We start from the raw sequence: 16,405 nt of genomic DNA, 5'->3' as shown, positions 1-16,405 counted from the left end.
TTTTGGGGACCTCCACTGCAATTAGCCTCAGAAATGTACAAAGCAACGACTTTCCGTTACATCCGTTTCAACTGAAATTGTCAGCGATCTAAGAAAATTAACATGTTTACTATATTACAATGTAAAAAAATTTAGAAAATAAAAAATCGCTTTCCTTATTTTTAATTGCTCCTCTGTTATAAGATCGTACAGGAGTTTATATTCCTTTATATCTTCTGCTGCCTAAATAGTTTCAAAATATACACCATTGTCAGAGGACATCGGACGCTGCATTAGTTCCGTAATTTCTTGATACCGTCTGTAGTGGTCGAAGAAGCTGTAGTTAACATCTTCCTCAACGCCGCATTCGCATAAAGAAGGTGTGATTGTGCTGAGGTGGTAGAGATTAAGTTGAATATCTACCATTGCCACTATAGGAGTTCTGCTGTATCTGCAATTTTGCCACCAAGGACGTGATGGGAGATTGGGCACTACTGCGGCGTAGCGTCTTCTGTAACTTCGCAAAAACGATGCGCGTTTTCGTTTGATCGGTCCTTGATTCTAGTACTTATGGTATTCAGGAGATGGTTAGGTGATATATCATTGAATTTCACTGAACCAGCGTGCACAGCTTCCTGCCCTGTCACTTCTTGATTTGTCTTCATTCTGCTAAGTGCCTTCACTGACAACTTGATGTCTGTTTTATGTAGCTGACAAAGCTCCTGAACTTCTTCCATAATGCGGTATACCAGATAACTTTCGATGTAGGTAACATTGTATCATTTTAAAAGCATCAATCTGAGCGTCAGTCTGCTAAAATAATGACCGATTCTTCTTGACCTTCTTTTGCGGATCGAGGCCCTCTAAAATCGCAATTAGGTTCTGTAGGTAGTATGGACACTACTTCATGGAGTTTCATTCTGATCCGTCTATCACTCTTACGTCTACGAATGCACTTACTACACAATCTTTCTGTTTAGGCCTATCAGTGTAAATCTTGAAGGTGGCCATGCTCCTAAATTATTAGCTAAAATTTTCTCATTCAAAGTATCCTTGATATAAAATGCGTCTTAATGTTCATCTTGACTAAAGTGTTAGCGTAGGGTCTGATGAAGCAGCTCAAGTTTGGGAGAGTGGCGGCATATTCACGCACAGATTAACCATCGAGATAAAAATCTGTAATGGATTCTCTATTTTTGTCAATAAAATATCGTGTAAGAAGTGGAAACGTTTGACCAGAAAATTGGCTATGATCTATTTCCTGAGATTTCTAATGGCTTGTCTTTGCTCCTACCAGCAGAGCAAGTCAATTTGAAAGCCAAAATACAAAGTCTGATGGCTCTGTACTGGATCTTGTCTTATTTCTCTACACAATATGTGTAGTTCGACCGTAGAAGATGCATTCGTAGTTCATATAAGGTCTTATTACAGGGCGTTATTTGCTATTGCTAATTCTCGGGTCTGTTCCGTAACAGAAACCCGTCACAAACCGAAGGATATTGGTGAGATCTTCGTACCGTTCATTTACTCTCTTAATGCGATGTTACCATGTTTAGTTATAATCGACGTAAAGCTCTAGTTCCTTTACCACGCTTTTGAGCGGGATATAGTCTCATGTTCCTTACTTCTTTAAGCCTGTGTCTCGTATATATTATTGTACATACATACGCGGTATCCTCAGTTACATAGTGCGACAGATACATCAAACATTGTAACTTATTAAGGAGGAAGATGTCTCAGTAAGCAATTATACATTACATATTTTACTGCAGAATGTATGTCGTGAAGAACAGAGAATCTCTGATGACTATAAAATACATATAGGTCAGGTCACACACTCACGCTTAGTATGGAAATGACAGGTTTCCACTTGAAGTAGATTCCTAGCGAAAAAAAGAATCATTCTCATAAAAAATTTCTTCGACTTTCCAAAAGCCCATAAGTACGGGGATTCCACTCAGACGGTCTATTGCGTTAAATATATTTTCGAGCAGCTGATACACACCTATGCGCATTTCATTAATACGAAAATTTACATAATAAATATTTTTGTTAGTGATATAATCATTGTTTCTTAACAATGATTATAGAAAAGTTATGAGCAGATGAAAATAAATATTACTTGCAATTATCACGTTTTTACCAAAAATCTAGAAGGAGGCAACATGGTTAGTCTATGAATCAACACGGTGAGAATGCTCCAATTTTATGGCCATTTACAGAATGTAATGTTTGATGTGAGCGCCCGACATGTTGACAAATTATTGACCTATAATAGTTCAATATTTGTAATAGACCAGAGATAAATATTTTTATAAAACATTGCTGTCCACTTCGATTATCACTCTTCCTCTTCCATTCGCTGTGCAAACCTTATATTCGTCTACGGTAATAAGGTGTACAGATGACCTAAATAAAGACAAACAGGCGTTACCAGCTTCAACCTACGTTACAGAGCCTGTAAACGTACTGTCAGAATACATGCCTTACCTCAATTTTGTCAGCTATTTATTCGAATCAAAAGCAAATATGTGAGGAACAAAAGAAAGATTTATTAATTTCACTGCTGCAGCAAAAAAATTTGCGGCATCAGTTGCGCTCAGAATCGTCTGAGGAAGTTTCTCCTATGCTAGACGCAGGGCATAGATGACAAATCAATAGGGGTTCCATGATGTGTTCTTCTCTGCACTCACAGTTTGTGCTATCCACAAGGAAGTGGCATTTCTGGAGGTAAGTCCTGGAACTTCCAACTCCACATAGAATGTGTATGAGTGACCTCCACGTGACCCATTTTCGTTCATTCAACAATTGTGAAGGTGTGGCCAGGTCGAATAATTGTCAAAGCCGTGAAAGCCACAGTTGTTTGCTTGCTGTAGCTGATGTTTGCGACACTGAAGTGACCTTAATGCAAATGCTGAATATTAATGACATTACTTCTGGACCTCAAACTCTGGGCTGCTAGAATGTGCCCATATAATGGATGGCTTTCCTGATAAGCTTGGTATGCTCTTTCTTCACTGGCAGCTGCTTCACGACGAATATGTGGTGGCGCCACGCCTGTGAAGTGGCATTGGTTTGAGACATCTGTTAACAAACCAACGAGTTTCTTAAGTGCCTTGTCAACTTTGGGTGGATGAATTTCTACCAGACCGGGAACACACACTCTGCAGTATTGTAGCATCTTCCTTAATTTCAATTAATGAACGAATATGTGCAGCCTAATGAAGATTTGGACCAGACCGGAAATCGACCCTCTAAGTGCAAACATCTTAAGCATTGGGTTATTTGAGGACGCTTTTAGATCGGACTCACAACTTCATTGTCACTGATAATTCCATTCGTAATTTCAGAGTACTAATACAAATTTTCAATAACATGACTGCAAACCTGAACATGCTACATGGTATTCTTTTCTTTTATAGTATCTATAGAAATTGCGTGTTACAGTTAAATGACAATCGAAATTTTCACTTCCATGTTATTTAATTTCTGTGCTGAAACGAAGCTGAATAATTATTTTGGAATTAAATGTGATAATTTTAGAATGTTTAGTAAAAATGTGGGATGTACTCAACTGTAGCCACAGAAGCCTGTTCAAAGAGCTCTTGGTTTTCCACGTCCTACGGATGAAGCTCTTCATGATAATGCAGCTGAAAGAGTTAGAGCAAAACAGTGGATCGGCAGTCTTCCAACATTGGCTGTGTCGTTGTAGACAAACAACGTAATACCCATTTAACGAGTATACACAGGTGCCTCAATAATCCGTAGACGAAACTGGTCGTGTGGCGTGAGATTCAGTGGTGCAAAATGGCCCGTGCCAGAGGGAAATCTATAAAAACAGTGTTTGTGAAGTCGTAGCGCCTGCTCAGTTCAGAGCCTCCATCTACCATCGTGGTGTGAGGTCTGAAGATGGTCTAAAACAGCCCGAAACCGGTAGCCTCATAAAAAAAGAAGTATCTTGCGGTTGTGACTGTTCATGCTCATTTCTGAGCAATGAAAAATGGCTGTTCTCCAACAGAGATGTTCTCAAAAATTATCAAAACAAAATGTTTACACTTTAATGTCCTTACCTGTCGCTGGTAGCGCCACGATGACCAAAGTTGTTCCATTACCTGCGTATCAGCTCACAGAAAACGCACTCATCCGCTAGGAACTGTATGACACTGCTGACGAATGACAATTTTGAAATGTGGCTGCTAAGTCCGTCTGTCTAATCTCATAGCTACATCGGTGTTAGTCACACATTGTGAATAATAACATGTCTGTGAAATGAAACGATTAAACACCTGAGTGTAACAAAATAAATGTACAAAACTTTTAGTGTAGTAAATAACTGGAGATCTGAATAGAAAATGTAATGTAATGAAGTTATTATTTATAGCAGTAACACATATGTTTGTGCCGGCCGAAGTGGCCGTGCGGTTCTAGGCGCTGCAGTCCGGAACCGCGAGACCGCTACGGTCGCAGGTTCGAATCCTGCGTCGGGCATGGATGTGTGTGATGTCCTTAGGTTAGTTAGGTTTAATTAGTTCCAAGTTCTAGGGGACTAATGACCTCAGAAGTTGAGTCCCATAGTGATCAGAGCCATTTGAACCATATGTTTGTATTTCCTTTCTCAATGCAGATACATTTGAGTACACAAGGAAATGTAACACTTTGACTATGTAAGATACAGTCACGTCACAGTTTGTATCTCTAAGAACACTAACAACCTCAAAGTGAATCTTCCTGCATGCCTATCTGCTTGAATATACTTTGCCCGTACAATTCAACTAAAATCCTGTAAGATAACGTGCATATTGATAATGTATGCAGTAACTCTATGTGCAGCATGACACGGCTAAAGTACATTAACTGAATGTGCAGAAGCTTCAGGTGGCTGTAGACTGGTTGCACTGCACCAACACACTTACATTTCATAACTAAGAGGTGGAATACTGCCAGTACATGCTGCCAATCAGGAACGGGATTGACATAATCATAGTGAAGTTGATACCTCTCTTAGTTTCTTGCACGTTCTCTCAGTTATTAACTATAGACAGAAGAACTGAACCACTCATTTGGTGATTATTATGGACAGATAGGTAGCATTTCACACATACAACTGAGCCAGTGATGTTGCAAATACGTATGTAATCAATCGTATAACACCCCAATCATATGGCCATTCAAGAAAGACGCGATAAAATTCCACATGTAGGAGTGTACAACATAATGTGTGTAGATATCAAGTCCACGCCAAGGTAAGACAATTATTTAAGTAAAGAAGTTACCAAATGGCTGTTTAAATAGGATACATTTGGCCAATATTTACGGAAAACACAGAAAAAATTGGCGAAAGTGACGGTGTGAAAAATTACATTGCGCCCTGAAAAATGTGGCTTTCGAAGTTTTTTATTACCTCAGAACTAGTTCAGGACGGATGCTTAAGAAAGCTACTATCCCATCCGGAACGTATTGGTCGGATAAGATCAGCCATATGCACGACCTACTAGAGGCAAACAACGAAACTGAAACAGCATCATCATACGTAAAATCTGAATAAACGCAAGAAAGAGCCCTCCATAATTAAACATGAAAACCATTTTCCAACTCTGTCGATGCGAAAAGCCTAAAACTCAAAATTATTGTAATATCTTATACACAGACATGGAGAGATCTCACCAATACACAACGACCTGCTTTCCTGGAATCTATCCACGAGTTAAATGCACAACACCACCCACGTATTTTACCGAATTGCGTTTCTTTAAGAATCGCAGAGGTACTATCACACTGTGAAAACATAACTACAGTGCATCTCGTTCATGCTTGATTATATTAGTGTAGTCATTGTTTTTAGTGTAAATCCTTTTTCATACTTACTGTCCTATATCTGTTCATACAGAGGTAACTTATGAATGCTTTTCATTGTGCAAAAGTGTTGTTTATAAAAATTTTCCTGTCATGGAAATTTCTAAAACTCTATAACAATTGTAAATTAATTTTTAGAAGCAATGGCCAGTTAAGATTAAATCTAATCTGCGTTTAAGAGAAATAGCGAAACAAATGAGAGGTGAGCGGCGAGTTGGACATTTAAATTGAAGGGTGATAGAGTTCGCAGTTTTTGGGAATGCCAGTAAACTTAAACCGTGGAGGAGCAGTAATTTAGAATATGTCGGAACAAACGAGTATTATACAGAGTGAATGTACATGTACAAACGAAAGTAGCCTCTAAGAGAAACTGTAATAACGGCGATGCAGAACTGTTTGATGACTACTACGTGGGCAATTCGGTTATTTTGTTGTGCACAAGGACAGCGATTATATTAAAGAAAGGCAGACTAGAGAGACGAGATCTGAGAAGTGTACAGAAATATCGTGGTGAAGATTCACGATCAAAAAAGAAGAAAACTTGTGTTCCATACTTTAGAGCATGAAAACTAAGCTGAAACTCTACAGCACAATCGACAGGCTGTACTGCCTTACGGAACGGAAACATGGAGGATGACCAAAAGAAACAAGCACCACCTCTCATTCTTCGAATGTCAACTGTACTGAAACATCTTCAGGCCAACATTTGACCAAGCAACACGTAAGTGGTTTTGGAGAGCCTATGAAGAATTAGTTCAGCTAACCGACCAACCCTCAATAGTGAACATCGCCAAAGCCAGATCGCAATTGACAGATCACGTTCTTAGAAAGGATTCTAGTAGAATAGTCCGTCAGATATATGACAAGAAGATCGAAGGGTCATAGCCCCATGGACGAGCTTGCTGGAGATGACAGGATGATTATCAGCAAATGGAAGATGGCGGAGCAACACAGGAAGGTTGAGATTGAGAGCAGAGCTGAATGGTCACGTCCCAAAGAAAGTGGTGAGTGAATGAAATATAACAGAAAATTTTCAGAAGAAAAAGCAATAGCGGATGGCAACTACGGGAAATTAGAAGAAGTCCATAGCTGATGAAGCAAGACATACAGGTCGAAGAACTGATTAAAGACACTTGACATGATGTTAGTAATCTTGTGGGAAAAGGAAGTAGAGTGTGAACGAACTTTGGCAACCAGATCAATTTATATATTGTTATTTACTATACTACATAAACATTAAAATTAAAAATTGAATCAAACGATGAGATAAATTGTGAGAGCGTAATAAGAGTATTTAAGTGAACTGTCTTCCAAAACACGTGTGCATATCCCCATGAAAATAAATTCGTTACAACAACTTGTGATTTTATGGGCCCTTTGGGCGCCATTTGCAGTAACAACACTATCAGGTGCTCGGATGAGACCTGATCAGAGATCACGCAGCATCTCACCACAGCATCTGGTGACGTCAGTAAGGTAAGAAGATACATTGGTGGTCACTGAATCAAAATAACGGAAAGTTTGCAGATGAACTGAAAAACTCGTGGTACGAACACACATTTCTGTTACTTATCACAGTGAGAGTTCCTATTTAAATGATAAAAAAACTTAGAGTTAAATCCATGCTGAAAGAAATGCTTTAACGCAATAGGATAATTGTAAAGAGTTTTAACAAAGTAAGATATTGCAACTTTAAGATGCTAACACATTTAGCACGATAGTGTGAAGTTTCATCACAGGCGAAACTTTGCTGGTCCAGTGTTACGAAATTCACTCTTACACTAGAGAAGAATTTTTGAAGTTAGATTTACAAACAATACACGAATTTTATTCGTCAGAATTTTGTAAAATTCTGGTTTGAGTAATGATGTGTAACAGTAAATATTAAATGTTTTGTTGGTTTACTAAATGTGTCTTCTTGAAGTGGATCAGTAAACGATTTCAGTCATTATTAGACTCCTTCAAGGAACATAAACTATGGACACAATTTTAATATTCAATTTATGCGTAAATTTGTTGCCTAAGTTCAAAAATGGTTCAAATGGCTCTGAGCACTATGGGACTTAACATCTGAGACCATCAGTCCACTAGAACTTAGACCTACTTAAACCTAACAAACCTAAGGACATCACACACATCCATGCCCGAGGCAGGATTCGAACCTGCGACTGCAGCGGTCGCGCGGTTCCAGACTGAAGCGCCTAGAAGCGCTCGGCCACACAGGCCGGCCGTTGCCTAAGTCACCATACGCTTATATTTTACTACAGTTTTATCGCATGTACTCATAGTGTGTTTGAAAGAATGAATGTATACAGTCTAATAGTTGAAAGAGAGTTTCGTAAAGTCTCTGCACCGCGCGGGGTAGCCGCGCGGTCTAGGGCGCCTTGTCACGGTCCACTCGGATTCCCCCGTCGGAGGTTCGAGTCCTCTCTCGTGCATGGGTGTGTGTGTGTGTTGTCCGTAGCATAAGTAAGTTTAAATTAGATCAAGTGGTGAGTAATCTTAGGGACTGATGACCTCAGCAGTTTGGTCCCATAAGACCTTACCACAACTCAGTAAAGAGAAGAACGCGGTGATTTTAGCGTAGTTTGATGAATTATCAAATATTCAGAATTTAGACAGAAATAACAGAGTACTGCACGAAGTTGAGCACTTGTACCAGAGAAATTTAAAATTAGCTATGTGTTTATCTGGCGATCGTGGAGCAGCACGCAGTTATTACCACAACAAAAGCAGATGTCTTAGTTCACTTGCGCAATGTTATGGTATGAAGCAGGATTTCAGCATAGTGAACGACTACTAAAGAACAAGAACTGAATTAATAGACTAGAAGACATCAACAAAGGAAACAATACAGGGTGTAATTAAGGGTAATGTTATGGAAGAGAAGTGGAGACAGCAGCAGAAACAGATCTGACCGGAGAAATTGAAATAAATGTTGTGCTGAGTCAGTTATTCAGTATGATAAAAGAACAGTAAATGCTACAGAAAACTGGTTGGAGTTAGCAAAAACTGAAACTAAAGTAAGACAAACTAAAACAGAAGCAAATCAAAGCAAGCTAGAAGATAAAATAGAAACATATCAAAGCAAACTCAAAGAAGAAATTTGTGCTGGCCAGAGTAGAGATGGCCATCGCAGGAGTTAAAGCTCAGCTGAGCACTGAAATATAAAATCCAAAACCAAGAATCAGAAGGAAAAATCAAGCCTGTAGAAGAAGAAACTGAACAGATTGTTGAGCAAAAGAATTCTGGTGTCTTAAATCAAGTGATCTATTAACCAGTATATACATTAACAGTTTATCTCAACAAATCATCAGCTTAGTGACAAAATTATCTATTACAAGTGATGTGTTAATGATAGTCATTTTATGCAATGGTGCAAGTGATGAAACAGAAAACGTTGCAAACCAGCTCCATGAACCTATCAGTTCCACAATAGAACACGAAAATAACAAAAGCACAAATATCCTCGACATTACAGTTATGAGCAAAATCAGAAACATTAGTTTGGCATACTAAGGAAGCCAACAACCACAGAGGTAAGTATTAATAACAGTCCCTGTCACCTAGGTGAACAAAAAAGATACTGGCAGAAGTAAAGCTGTGAGGACCGGGCGTGAGTTGTGCTTCGGTAGCTTAGATGGTAGAGCACTTGCCCGCGAAAGGCAAAGGTCCCGAGTTCGAATCTCGCTCTGGCACGCAGTTTTAATCTGCCAGGAAGTTTCATATCAACTCTCACTCCGCTGCAGAGTGAAAATCTCATTCTGAAAAAGAACATATTTCAGAGCAATGGTGTATCATGTGCGTAAGGTCTCACTTGATAAAACAGATGCACTACAAGAGAAATATCTTTAAAACAGTAGCCAGGAACACTGGCTAAAATGCTTCTCTTATCGACAAGCTTTGGGATAAAACAGAACCTAACCACAATGCATCTATCATGTCCTTGTTGCAATATAAGCTGCTAAAACCACTACCAGATATGCTATTGTGACTTCTCCAGGAAGCCTGGCCTATGAGATAGCTTATCTCTTCCAAAGTTCAAGTATTAGAACAAGCGCCTCCGCAAAAAGCAAGCTACACCACGACTGTCCACCGATCTGCTGGTGCGAGCACAGATCAACCAGTTGGCTCACAGCCACTAACGATAGGGGAAGGCTGGAGGAGGCTGGGGAGGAAGGAAGGAACAAGGTAGCTCCGCATGAGAAAGTGTTGTCAATGACACTATTCTACGGCCTCTAATATTAGTTCTGCCGAAGAGTACCGCTTCACCGGAAATAATTACTGCCTTACGTGATAAATTTACACTGAGGTGACAAAAGTCATGTAACGACACGCACATATACAGATGGCAATAGTACCGGGTACTCAAGGTATAAGACGGCAGTGCATTGGTGGAGCAGTAATTTGTACTCAGGTGATTCATTTGAAACGATTTACGCTGTGATTATGGCTGCACGACGGGAATTAACAGACTTTGAAGGCGGAATGGTAGCTGGAACTAGACGCACAGGACATTCCATTCCGGAAATCGTTAGGGAATTCAGTATTCTGTGATCAACAGTGTGAAGAGTGTGCCGAGAATACCAAATTTCTTACAGTACCTCTCACCTCAAACAAAGCAGTGGCCAATCTACTTCACTTAACGACCGAGAGCAGCGGCGTTGCGTACAGCTGTGACAGGTTATGGCAGCAGACGACATTTTCAAGTGCCTTTGCTAACAGTGTGACATCGACCGCAGCGCCTCTCCTGGTCTCGTGACCAAACTGACCACATCAGTTGAACCATAAGAGGACTATAAAACCGTGGCCTGGTCATCTGAGCCCCGATTTCAGTTGGTAAGAACTGATGGTAGGGTTCGAATGAGGAGGAGATTCTACGAAGCCAAGAACACAATTTGTCAGCAAGGCACGGTGCAATTTAACGGTTGCTTCTTAACGGTATGGGCAGTGTTTACGTGGAATGGTCTGGATCCTCTGATCCAACCGAGCCGATAACTGAAGAAATGGATATGTTCGGTTACTTGGAGACTATTTACAGCAATTCATGGAATTTTCGTGCATGACAACGCGCCGTTTTGCCTGGCCCCAGTTCTTCGCGATTGGTCTGAAGAACATTCTGGACAGTTTGAGCGAATGATCTGGTCACCCTTCGAACATTTTGGGACTTAACCTAGAGGTGAGTTTGTGCGCAAAATCCTGAAGGGCAACACTTCCGCATTTACGGACGACCATAAAAGCAGAATGGTTCAATATTTCTGCAGGTCCCCCCCCCCCCCCCCCATGTGCAGCGCCAATTTGAAGCACTACGTCGGGCAAAAGTATGTCCTACATGATTTTAGGAGATATATCATGACTTTTTTCATCTCAATGTATTTTCTAAGGCTGCTGCTTTTGTGAAAAATGACAACGAAATGAATCTTACATTTCTCTTAATTGTTGAACAGAAGACCATCGAGCAGCTAAATAGGAAATATGATGTTTGTTTACTATTGATGCAGCCTTATTACGAATGTCATTTTCGGACCAAGTTTAAATTGACATCAACTTGTAATCTATATTGTGACTACTTTGTCCAAACGTTTAACATGAAAACACTGCAAGTCAATTAATACTTTTCACTAAAGCAACAATATCTGTCACCACTTTCTGATCACTACAAATTCGAAGACAAGCTTTTAAGATAATGTCTATCAGTGAGCTTCGATGAGTAGACTTCGTTCTCTTCGACGTGGGGAGAAGTTGCTCACACAGGTACACAAATCAAAACATCGACACAATGGTAGCTTTTCACTAAAGCAAAAATATCTGTCACCAGTTTCTGATGACTACTAATTCGAAGACAAGCTTTTAAGATAATGTCTATCAGTGAGCTTCTATGAACAGATTTCGTTCTCTTCGACGTGGGGAAAAATAGCTCGCACAGGTACACAAATCAAAACATCGATATAATGTTGGCTGAAGACTTTTAAAATAGTAAACACTGACGTTGAAAGATATTTTACAAGTGCACAGGACTTATTTCATCGCAAAACTGCCTGTCACTCTGTAGGACTGTAACTTCTAACTGTAGCTGGGCATCCTATACTGTCGTGTTAATTTATTTTGGCGTGTCTGACTTTCACTCTGAAGTTGCTAAGCCGGCCAACATTCTGCTTTCCATCGGTTTAAAATTAGTAGTGCTCCACATTAGCCACTGTGCCGAAAGTAAATGATCTTCCGTCTGAGACTTCGAAAAACCTAACGCATTGGTAATTCCTCTAAAGACAGTGGCATAGTTTGCACTTTCCCTGCGCTACATAACGACGTCCGATAGTCTCATTTTACCGTGAGTGCTCAGTTCTCAGGCGACGGGCGAACGCGACCGCTCGTGCTCCTCTAGCTGTCTCCTTTACAGATCTGGGCTACAACATCAAGGTATTCCGTCCCCACGTCCCCACAAGGAACTGGTGTATAAAAACTAGAAAGTGAATCCTGTACAAAATACTACAGTGGCCAGAGAGGTAGAAGATTCGATTTAACAAATTTTAGGAACAGCTCAGTATAGTTCGGCTAAACAGTTCAAGCAGCTTCACCTTTGGTTGGTCAGTTGATTTGGGGAAGGGCACCAATCGCGGCCGGCCACGGTGGTCTAGCGGTTCTGGCGCTGCAGTCCGGAACCGCGGGACTGCTACGGTCGCAGGTTCGAATCCTGCCTCGGGCATGGGTGTGTGTGGTGTCCTTGGGTTAGTTAGGTTTAAGTAGTTCTAAGTTCTAGGGGACTGATGACCTCAGTAGTTAAGTCCCATAGTGCTCAGAGCCATTTGAACCATTTGAACCAATCAGCGAGGTCATCGATCCTATCGGAATAGGGAAGGATGGGGAAGGGAGCCGTCCGTGCCCTTTGAAAGGAACCGTCCGGCATTTGCCTGAAGCAATTTAGGGAAATCAAGGAAAACCTAAATCAGGATGGCCGGATGCGGGTTTGAACCGTTGTCCTCCCGAATGCATGTCCAGTGTGCTAACCATTGCGCCACCTCACTCGGTAAATTCACCTTTGCTGCTCACATTGCTGAAGAGAAATATTCGGTAAAAGACAATAAAAACAACGTACGGTTGATTCACTCTGCTGAAAAGGGCAATATTATGAATATCCTTGAAGAAATAGAAATATTTACAAATAAAAGCACGAAGCATGTCACCACACAATTTAATCTATGAACAGACTGAACTAGTTAAGAATGCTTTTATTTAAAAATTGTTCCCAAAGCTACCCTCTCATAGGACACTAAAATAAACTCTACTAGTTGCTAACACAAATTTATGCCTCGCATATTTATAATAAATTGTTTGTGAAGGTGCGTTGAGTATAAGAGACATTTTTATTTAAAAAAAGACCAAGCAGTCGTCGTTGGAAAGTAGCAAACTTGATGATGAGAAACGATGGTATCGTTAATCCTTAATGATATTAGTAAATTTTGCATAATAACAATCGGACTTCCTTAAAACAAAGGCTGCAGGTTCGACTTACAATGTCGAAATGGGAAAACGATTCAGCCCTTATAACGCGTGATCGTCGCGTGAGCAAACTGACTTCTTCCAACTAATTTACAGCCCTAAATTATATAAAATAAACTTCATTAATACAGGAACGCTGGATATCGTACTATGCTACCGAAATATACAAAACAAACTTCACTAGCACAGGAACGCTCGGTTTCGTACTATGCTACCAAAATAAGGAGCTAATAATACCAACACAGAATGCAAGTTACAGGAATGATTCAGCTTTATATAACCGATGCTCGAAGCAGGAGAAGAAATATTAGTCCTGTTTACAAAAATGGATCGAAAATATCTTCCACGGGTGATTCATTTACGAAGATGAAGTTTATTTCCTGAGAAGTGAACTTATTCCCAACAGTGAAATGTCAAGTTGAGTCAAGGCGGCTGCTGGAAATAAAATATTATGTTACAGGGTCCACCTGATGATGGAAAACAATGTTCAAAACCAGTAATGGCAAGGAACGACAAAATGTGTTAAACAAATTCGTCTTTAAATTAGCGTTTGGTAGCTGTTTTTATAAAATATCGTATAATGCATCCACGGAGCTGTCACTGTGTCAGCTAATGATAAAATAGCGTTAATAACAGCCACAGCTTTGAGTGAAAATTGCGTAAGTCAGAGGATACACAATTTTGTTGATACACGGCAGACTAAATTAGATTTTATGTGTGGACTGGGATAGTTATTTGTAAAGAAAGAAGTAGCAGAAGAATAAAAAAAGTATATTTGCTTGTCAAACTAGAAGGGAGTGAAAACTCATACAATGTCAAGACGAGGGACTTGAACCACAACCTAAATAAATAATCAAAAAGCCACCAGACGAATAACGTGAAGCTAGAAAGCGGTAGGAGCCATCAGCCAAAACGTGAAATAGTTTATTCTTTGTTTTTCATTTTTACAGTGTGTTGAAAAATTTTTTGCACTTTCTTGCTTCAGTGTTCATTTGAACTACTGTTGACCTGCAGCTTCCACTGGAGGCTCTAAGATGAAAGGGCACACCTGTGGTGTATTTCCATTATGTGAGGTTCGTGGAAGGGTGTTATTCGCAAGAGCCATGAATGTTGTAGGTTTTATAAGATATCTGATTTTTCATTCAATGATCCCGATTTGTAAATCAAAACGTTTCAGCTAATACTTTGAAGTAATTGCTCAGTCGCTTAACTCAGTTGGGTGGCTAATGTATAAGAATTTAATTGAAACTTAAGTTTCAGCTTCTCCAGTTACTTCTTTTGCTTACTGGACTAAGCAGTAAAGGCCTTAACGAGATCAACATGGTGTTGGCACTGTACGACGTGTAACTGCATGTGTCCAGAGTACATTTAGGGCTCTCAAACTACGTAAGTTACCTAGTGGAGTAAAGAACCTACGGACGTCCGAAGCACATCAGAGGATTACCCCGTTGACTGATTACGCTACAGAATTAGTGGTCCACAGAATAGAAATACTTTTTATCTACAGGGTCTTACTTCTAGCAACCTTTTTCATACATATCGGACTGCGATTCGTAAACTGCGGCTGTCTGTGATACAAAAGACAAATTTCAACATTAATCTGCGTCTGTTATTTTTGGACACACACCGTTGGGTGGCTTGCGGAGTATAAATGTAGATGTAGATGTATCGCGCTAAGAGTGAAGGGTTTTAAATTTTCCCCAGTTTGTTGAACTCTCTCTTAATTCATCATTCACCTTTGATAGCCGTTTACAGACTGCGGGAACATTAACTTTTCATAGCTGTTAGACAGTGAATCGGGCTGGAACATTGGGTTTTACAGTGTGTCGAAATGTACTGCAGTGAACTAAACCCTGTTTAAATTAATTTCATACTAATTAGTAGCACTGATGAGAAACTTTATAGATATTATTGGACAGTTTTATTATCGCTTTTCAGTGACTACAGAGTCATGACACATATTTCAATTTCCGATCTTCATGAAGTGAGGGCGCTTTCTGACTTCGAAATCGAGCGCCACGTGTGATGGTTGCTCTTGGTACAGGAGCCCACTGTGTTCCGGTATGATGTTCTCTAGCTTTACCGCAAGCATATATCAACTTTATTCACGAGTTGTTCGCGCCATAGGTGTTTATTTTATTTCTTTTCTTGTTTTATTTCTTTTATTGTGAGGTCACCATTGAATTTTATTTAATAAAATAAACGTTGTTCCGTTTTAAAATTAACCCTTGTCTTCTTCAATTACTTAACTATCCTATTATTTTTCTTATATCGTTACAAGGCAACTAAGGATGACGTCAAGATAATTATTTATTACTCTTTGCTTTCACCTTCCTCCAAAACTCTTTTATTTTCTCAGCATGAGCTCTTTTCCTCTCATATGACCATTTTCTCCAGTTGTTTTTCTGCTTCCTGAAAACCTATGAATTGCCTGACTCCTCGTTCGAAAATTGTCCATGTAACTATCCTATTTCATTAGTTGTATTTGAAAATGCTGACCAGTTTTACAGTTATCATCAGTTTCTAGGAAACTCAGGAAGCATATAACGATTCTACTGCCAAGATGGTGCAAGGGTGATAAACGGAATCGAAATTTCTTCTAGATTGCACATTTACTTGACCCTCTTCTGTTCCGACGACAATTTTTAACACTAAGTTTATTGGTCGAATGAGAGCGCAGCTCAGAATGGGAAACGATAACCCACATCTGTATCCGTTTAGCTAATAGTCAATGCTCAGAACTGTAAAGGTTGTCATTACATTTTTCCGTTACCAAATAACGGGAGAACGATGCAGACATGTTTAGTCAGTTCGCTAATTCCTCAAAGACGCTAGTAATGTACTAAGAGAGCAAGTGCGGTATCAGTGAAGTTGTCCCTTGCGTAAATGTATCTCTATGAAACAAAGAAATTAATCTGCATGCCTCGTTTGACGACTTTCTCAGACAGTAATGCTCAGGCTTTCTGCAATGTTTCTCGAAAAACTCTCCTGATATAAGCTGGCAGTAGCACACGTCAAAGGAAAAAAAAGAGCGTCTATGAGCACGAGTAACAAACGTCGACGGGCGATATCTGAT

Source organism: Schistocerca cancellata, chromosome 2 (genome assembly GCF_023864275.1).
Source record: "Schistocerca cancellata isolate TAMUIC-IGC-003103 chromosome 2, iqSchCanc2.1, whole genome shotgun sequence".
Taxonomy (NCBI): domain Eukaryota; kingdom Metazoa; phylum Arthropoda; class Insecta; order Orthoptera; family Acrididae; genus Schistocerca; species Schistocerca cancellata.
Note: the sequence above shows the minus strand (reverse complement) of the source record.